This window comes from Salvelinus sp. IW2-2015, unplaced genomic scaffold (assembly GCF_002910315.2).
Source record: "Salvelinus sp. IW2-2015 unplaced genomic scaffold, ASM291031v2 Un_scaffold2872, whole genome shotgun sequence".
Lineage (NCBI taxonomy): Eukaryota > Metazoa > Chordata > Actinopteri > Salmoniformes > Salmonidae > Salvelinus > Salvelinus sp. IW2-2015.
The window spans coordinates 11,631-18,083 of NW_019944172.1; the positions used below are offsets into that span (position 1 = coordinate 11,631).

General features: G+C 45.7%; 1 pseudogene; it reads right to left on the reverse strand.

The window, feature by feature from the left end:
- Nucleotides 1-5,246: 5,246 nt before the first annotated feature.
- The window catches only part of LOC112074902 (probable ATP-dependent RNA helicase DDX52), a 28,957-nt pseudogene continuing 27,750 nt past the window's right edge, over nt 5,247-6,453 (reverse strand).

Consider the following 6,453-nt stretch of genomic DNA (forward strand, 5'->3'; position numbering starts at 1 on the left):
ATCGCCTACGAATTCTCCGAAAGGCAGCCGCCTCTGGCCCCTTTTTCTCTGTCGCCTCTTCACGCAAATCACGGGGATATGGGCCTGATCCCGAGAAAGCAGTAAATATTCGGGTTGGGCTCGTCGAACTCCTTAAGGGGAAAAAGGTTTCTGCAGTCCGTGGTGAGTAATCGCAGTTGCTGCTGTCCAAAGTTAAATTTTCGGTCATAGAGACGGTAGTGGCACATAAGTACCATAAGTTACAACACGCAATAAAATTGAACAAAAACACTCCGGTGGGACACGTAGAAACTTCAGCTTCTCCGGCGCCATTAACAGAGTCCAAGTTTGTCAGATATTTTCGACCTCAAGGTGGTCTTCTGTTTTGAGAACAATAGAGGTAGAAACATTATGGGCAGCGCCGTCGAGAGCTTTTCTCCATTTTTAAAGAAGTAAATTTTCTTTCTACACTTGAAGTGGTGATTGAATTGACAATGACTGCAATGTCTGGTGTTGAGGAAACAAGCATAACTCAAACAGATACCAAGACATTCCTACTTGGTGGTAATTATTGTTATAAGACTCAAGTCAGTACAAGCTATTTAATTAAAACAAAAGTCAATTTGGGTGCCGTACAGCACAGAGTAGCAACAGATATGAAGGGGTTTAGTCTCCATTAGACTATGTGGTGGTGATATGGAGGGACTTAAAATGATGGCGGGGATGTATTGGTAGTTCACCACAGAAGGGGTAGTGATATGTTGTTATGGGACTAACTGATGCAGGGATGTATGTAGTTCACACCAGAAGGGGTAGTGATATGGAGGGACTAACTGATTGCAGGGGATGTATTGGTAAAGTTCACCACCAGTAAGGGTAGTGATATGAGGACTTTAACTGATGCAGGGGATGTAATTGGTAGTTCACTCACAGAAGGGTAGGATATGGAGGACTAACTGATGCGAGGGGATGTATGGTAGTTCACCACCAGAAGGTGTGATATGGAGGGAACTAACTGATGCAGTGGGATGTTATTGGTAGTTCCCCCAGAAGGGTAGTGATATGAGGACTCTAACTGATGCAGGGGATGTATTGGTAGTTCACCACAGAAGGGTGTTGGATATGCGAGGGACTAACGATGCAGGGGATGTATTGTGTAGTTCCTCACAGCAAGGGGTAGTGATATGGAGGGACTAACTGATGCAGGGGATGTATTGGTAAGGTTTCACCCCCAGAAGGGGTAGTTGATCATGGAGGGACTAAACCGATGCAGGGGATGTTATTGGCTAGTTCACGCACCAGAAGGGGTAAGTGATATGGAGGACTAACCGATGCAGGGATGTTTGTTAGTGTTGTCCTCCCAGAAGGGGTAGTGATATGGAGGGACTTAACTGATGCAGGGGATGATTGGTAAGTTTTCACCACCAGAAGGGTAGTGCATATGGAGGGACTAAACTGATGGCAGGGGATGTATTGGTTAGTTCCTACAGAAAGGGGTAGTGATATGGAGGGACTGAAACTGAATGTCAGGGGAATGTATTGGTAGTTTCACCACAGAAGGGTAGTGATATGGAGGGACTACTGATGCAGGGATGTATTGTTAGTTCCTCAACCAAGAAGGGGTATTGATTGGAGGACTAACTGAATGCAGGGGATGTATTGGTAGTTCCTCAAGCCCGAAGGGTAGTTGTTGGAGGGACTAACTGATGCAGGGGGATGTATTGGTAGTTCACGCACAGAAGGTCAGTTGATATGGAGGGAACTACTGATGCCGGGGATGGTATTGGTTAGTTCTCACCAAGAGGGGTAGTGATATGGAGGGACTACCGATGCAGGGGTGTATTGGTAGTTCACCACCAGAAGGGGTTAGTGATATGGAGGGACTAACTGGATGGCAGGGGATGTATTGGTAGTTTCACACAGAAGGGTAAGTGATATGGAGGGACTAACGATTGCAGGGGATGTATTGGTAGTTACACCAGAAGGGTAGTGTATGGGGATAACTGATGCAGGGGCATGTATTGGTAGTTCCACAGAAGGGGTAGTGATATGGAGGGACTAACTGATTGCAGGGGATGTATTGGTAGTCAATCCATACCAGAAGGGTAGTGAATATGGAGGACTAACTGATTGCAGGGATGTATTGGTAGTTTCACCACAGAAGGTAGTGGATAATGGAGGCGGACTAACCGTGCAGGGGATTGTATTGGGTAGTTACCACCAGAAGGGTAGTGATATGGGAGGATAAAACTGATGCAGGGGATGTATTTGGTAGTTCCCTTCACCAGACAGGAGGGTAGTGATATGGAGGGCGCGTACAAAGCTCTCCCTCGCCCTCCATTTGGCAAATCTGACCATAATTATATCCTACTGATTCCTGCTTACAAGCAAAAACTAAAGCAGGAAGCACCAGTGACTCAGTCTATAAAAAAAGTGGTCAGATGAAGCAGATGCTAAACTACAGGACTGTTTTGCTATCACAGACTGGAATATGTTCCGGGATTCCTCCGATGGCATTGAGGAGTACACCACGTCAGTCATTGGCTTCATCAATAAGTGTATCGATGACGTCATCCCCACAGTGACCTTACGTACATATCCCAACCAGAAGCCATGGATTACAGGCAACATCCGCACTGAGCTAAATGCTAGAGCTGCCGCTTTCAAAGAGCAGGACTCTAACCTGGAAGCTTATAAGAAATCCCGCTATGCCCTCCGACGAACCATCACAGGCAAACCGTCAATACAGGACTGAGATCGAGTCGTACAACACCGGCTCTGACAGGGCTTGCAAACCATTACAGACTACAAAGGGAAGCACAACCGAGAGCTGCCCAGTGACACGAACCTACCAAACGAGCTAAACTACGTCTATGCTCGCTTCGAGGCAAATAACACTGAAACATGCATGAGAGCACCAGCTGTTGCGAAAGACAGTGTGATCACGCTCTCCGCAGCTGATGTGAGTAAGACCTTTAAATAGGTCAACATTCACAAGGCCGCAGGGCCAGACGGATTACCAGGACGTGTACTCAGAGCATGCGCTGACCAACTGACAAGTGTCTTCACTGACATTTTCAACCTCTCCCTGTCCGAGTCTGTAATACCAACATGTTTCAAACAGACCACCATAGTCCCTGTGCCCAAGAACACAAAGGTAACCTGCCTAAATGACTACCGACCCATAGCACTCAAATCTGTATCCATTAAGTGATTTGAAAGGCTGGTCATGGCTCACATCAACATCATTATCCCAGGAACCCTAGACCCACTCCATTCTCATCGAAGGGGCTGCAGTGGAGCAGGTTGAGAGCTTCAAGTTCCTTGGTGTCCACACCACCAACAAACTTACATGGTTCAAACACACCAAGACAGTTGTGAGGAGGGCACGACAAAACCTCAGGAATCAGAAAAGATTTGGCATGGGTCCTCAGATCCTCAAAAGGTTCTACAGCTGCACCATCGAGAGCATCCTGACTGGTTGAATCACTGTCTGGCATGGCAACTGCTCGGCCTCCGACCGCAAGGCACTACAGAGGATAGTGCGAACGGCCCAGTACATCACTGGGGCCAAGCTTCCTGCCATCCAGGACCTCTATACCAGGTAGTGTCAGAGGAAGGCCCTAAAAATTGTCAAAGACTCCAGTCACCCTAGTCATAGACTGTTCTCTCTGCTACCGCACGGCAAGTGGTACTGGAGCTCCAAGTCTAGGTCCAAGAGGCTTCTAAACAGCTTCTACCCCCAAGCCATAAGACTCCTGAACATCTAATCAAAATGGCTACCCAGACTATTGGCCGCCCCTCTTCACACCGCTGCTACTCTCTGTTGTCATCTATGCATAGTCACTTTAATAACACTGTAAGTCTACTACAACCTTTTGATTCAGCATTTCACTGTAAGGTCTACTACACCTGTTGTATTCAGCATTTCACTGTAAGTCTACTACACCTGTTGTATTCAGCATTTCACTGTAAGGTCTACTACACCTGTTGTATTCAGCATTTCAACCTGTAGGTCACTAACACCTTGTATGCATTACATTGTGACTGGCTTGATATGTGTCTAACTACACTGTTTTACTTCAGATAAGTCTTACTCACTGTTGTATTCGAAATCGATTGCTTAACCACTATAAGGCTCTCTACTCAGACCTGATGAAGCCATGCATAACTCACAACCTGTTGTATTCAGCATTTCACTGTGAGGTCTACACCTGTTGTATTCAGAGCTACTTAGCTCTATCGACCGTTGTTTTCGTACTAGTCATATTGTATCCATCACCTGATAGTGCTACTACACCTGTTGTATTCAGCATTTCACTGTGGGTCTACTACACCTGTTGTATTCAGCATTTCACTGTGAGGTCTACTACACCTGTTGTATTCAGCAATTTCACTGTAAGTGTCTACTACACCTGTTGTATTCAGCATTTCACTGTAAGGTCTACTACACCTGTTGTATTCGGCATTTCACTGTAAGGTCTACTACACCTGTTGTATTCAGCATTTCACTGTAAGGTCTACTACACCTGTTGTATTCGGCATTCACTGAGGTCTACTACACCTGTTGTATTCAGCATTTCACTGTAAGGTCTACTACACCTGTTGTATTCAGCATTTCACTGTAAGGTCTACTACACCTGTTGTATTCAGCATTTCACTGTAAGGTCTACTACACCTGTTTGTATTCAGCATTCACTGTGGAGGTCTACTACAAACTGTTGTATTCAGCATTTCACTGTAAGGTCTACTACACCTGTTGTATTCAGCATTTCACTGTGATGTCTACTACACCTGTTGTATTCAGCATTCACTGTAGGTCTACTACATCCTGTTTATTCAGCATTCCGTGATGTCTACTACACTGTTGTATTCAGCATTTCACTGTGAGGTTACTACACCTGTTGTATCAGCATTTCACTGTGAGGTCTACTACACCTGTTGTATTCAGCATTTCCACTGTAGGTCTACTACACCTGTTGTATTCAGCATTTCACTGTGAGGTCTACTACACCTGTTGTATTCAGCATTTCACTGTAAGTCTACACACTGTGTATTCAGCATTTCACTGTGATGTCTACTACACCTGTTGTATTCAGCATTTCACTGTGAGGTCTACTACACCTGTTGTATTCAGCATTTCACTGTGATGTCTACTACACCTGTGTATTCAGCATTTCACTGTGAGGTCTACTACACCTGTTTTATTCGGCACATGTGACTAATACATTAGATTTATTTGGAGTGTAAGCGGATGTGCGGTGTACCTTCTTGATTATGTCCCTCACGGCCAGTAACTTCCCGTTCTCTGTTCCAACAAACGAGCAGCTCCTGTTCTACTGTCTCTACTGCAGAGTTCCTGAGACACAATCGTTTGAACTCTATTAGATGGTTAGATGGATAGTAGAATAGGGGACTGTGGGTAGTGGAGTATAGAGTGGTGGTTATGGGTAGTGTAGTAGAACAGGGGACTGTGGGTAGTGGAGTATAGAGGGTGTGTTATGGGTAGTGTAGTAGAAACAGGGACTGTGGGTAGTGGAGTATAGAGGGTGGTTATGGGTAGTGTAGTAGGGGACTGTGGGTAGTGTGTAAGAACAGGGGACTGTGGGTAGTAGAGTATAGAGGGTGGTTATGGGTAGTGTAGTAGGGGACTGTGGGTAGTGGAGTATAGGGGTGTTATGGTAGTGTAGTAGGGGACTGTGGGTAGTGAGTATAGAGGGTGGTTATGGGTAGTGTAGTAGGGACTGTGGTAGTGGAGTACCTGTGTCCAATGTTGACAGACACCAGGTTGTCGAGGTTGAGGCGACACCACTGTCCACGTCTGGAGCACAGGTAGCACTGTGAGAACGCTCGTCTGACCCGCGGGGAGGAACACGCTCTGGAAACCCCGCTGCTAGCTGGTCTCTGAAGCCTCTACGACCATCCTCAAACAGCTTATCACTCTCGTCCACCACCAACCTTCCACACTGCGCACACGTATAATAAACAAAACCTGCTACGACAGCCCTCAACCAACATATCAGACCCAACACACAGACTTGTATAACTAACCTTAGAGCTGGGCGGTATCCGTATTTTACTATACACAGGTATTGATGCAGGGACCGGTTTGGGTTTTTACTTTACCTTCTATAACGGTATTTGAACGTTTGGTTTGTTAAATGTGATACGTTGTGTGTAACGTCCATTTTTATAGTTGCCTTGGCTACTTGAGTCATCTCTCTCCTGCCGCTTTCCACACAGACATAGCCCTGCCCCCTGTCACTCAAGGAGCATATTTGTTGTTGCTTGACCAGGAGACACTTGGTGTTCAGTTTGCATGTCAATTGAGTACCACAGTAGTGAGTCATAATACCCATATAACCTAGTGGTCAAACAGGGAAATGGTTCCATTTTTTTCACAATTCATTTTAAACACTTAAAATAAGGCTGTGTTTCGTGTAGGTTTACCTGGCATGACGTTTTGATAAACCG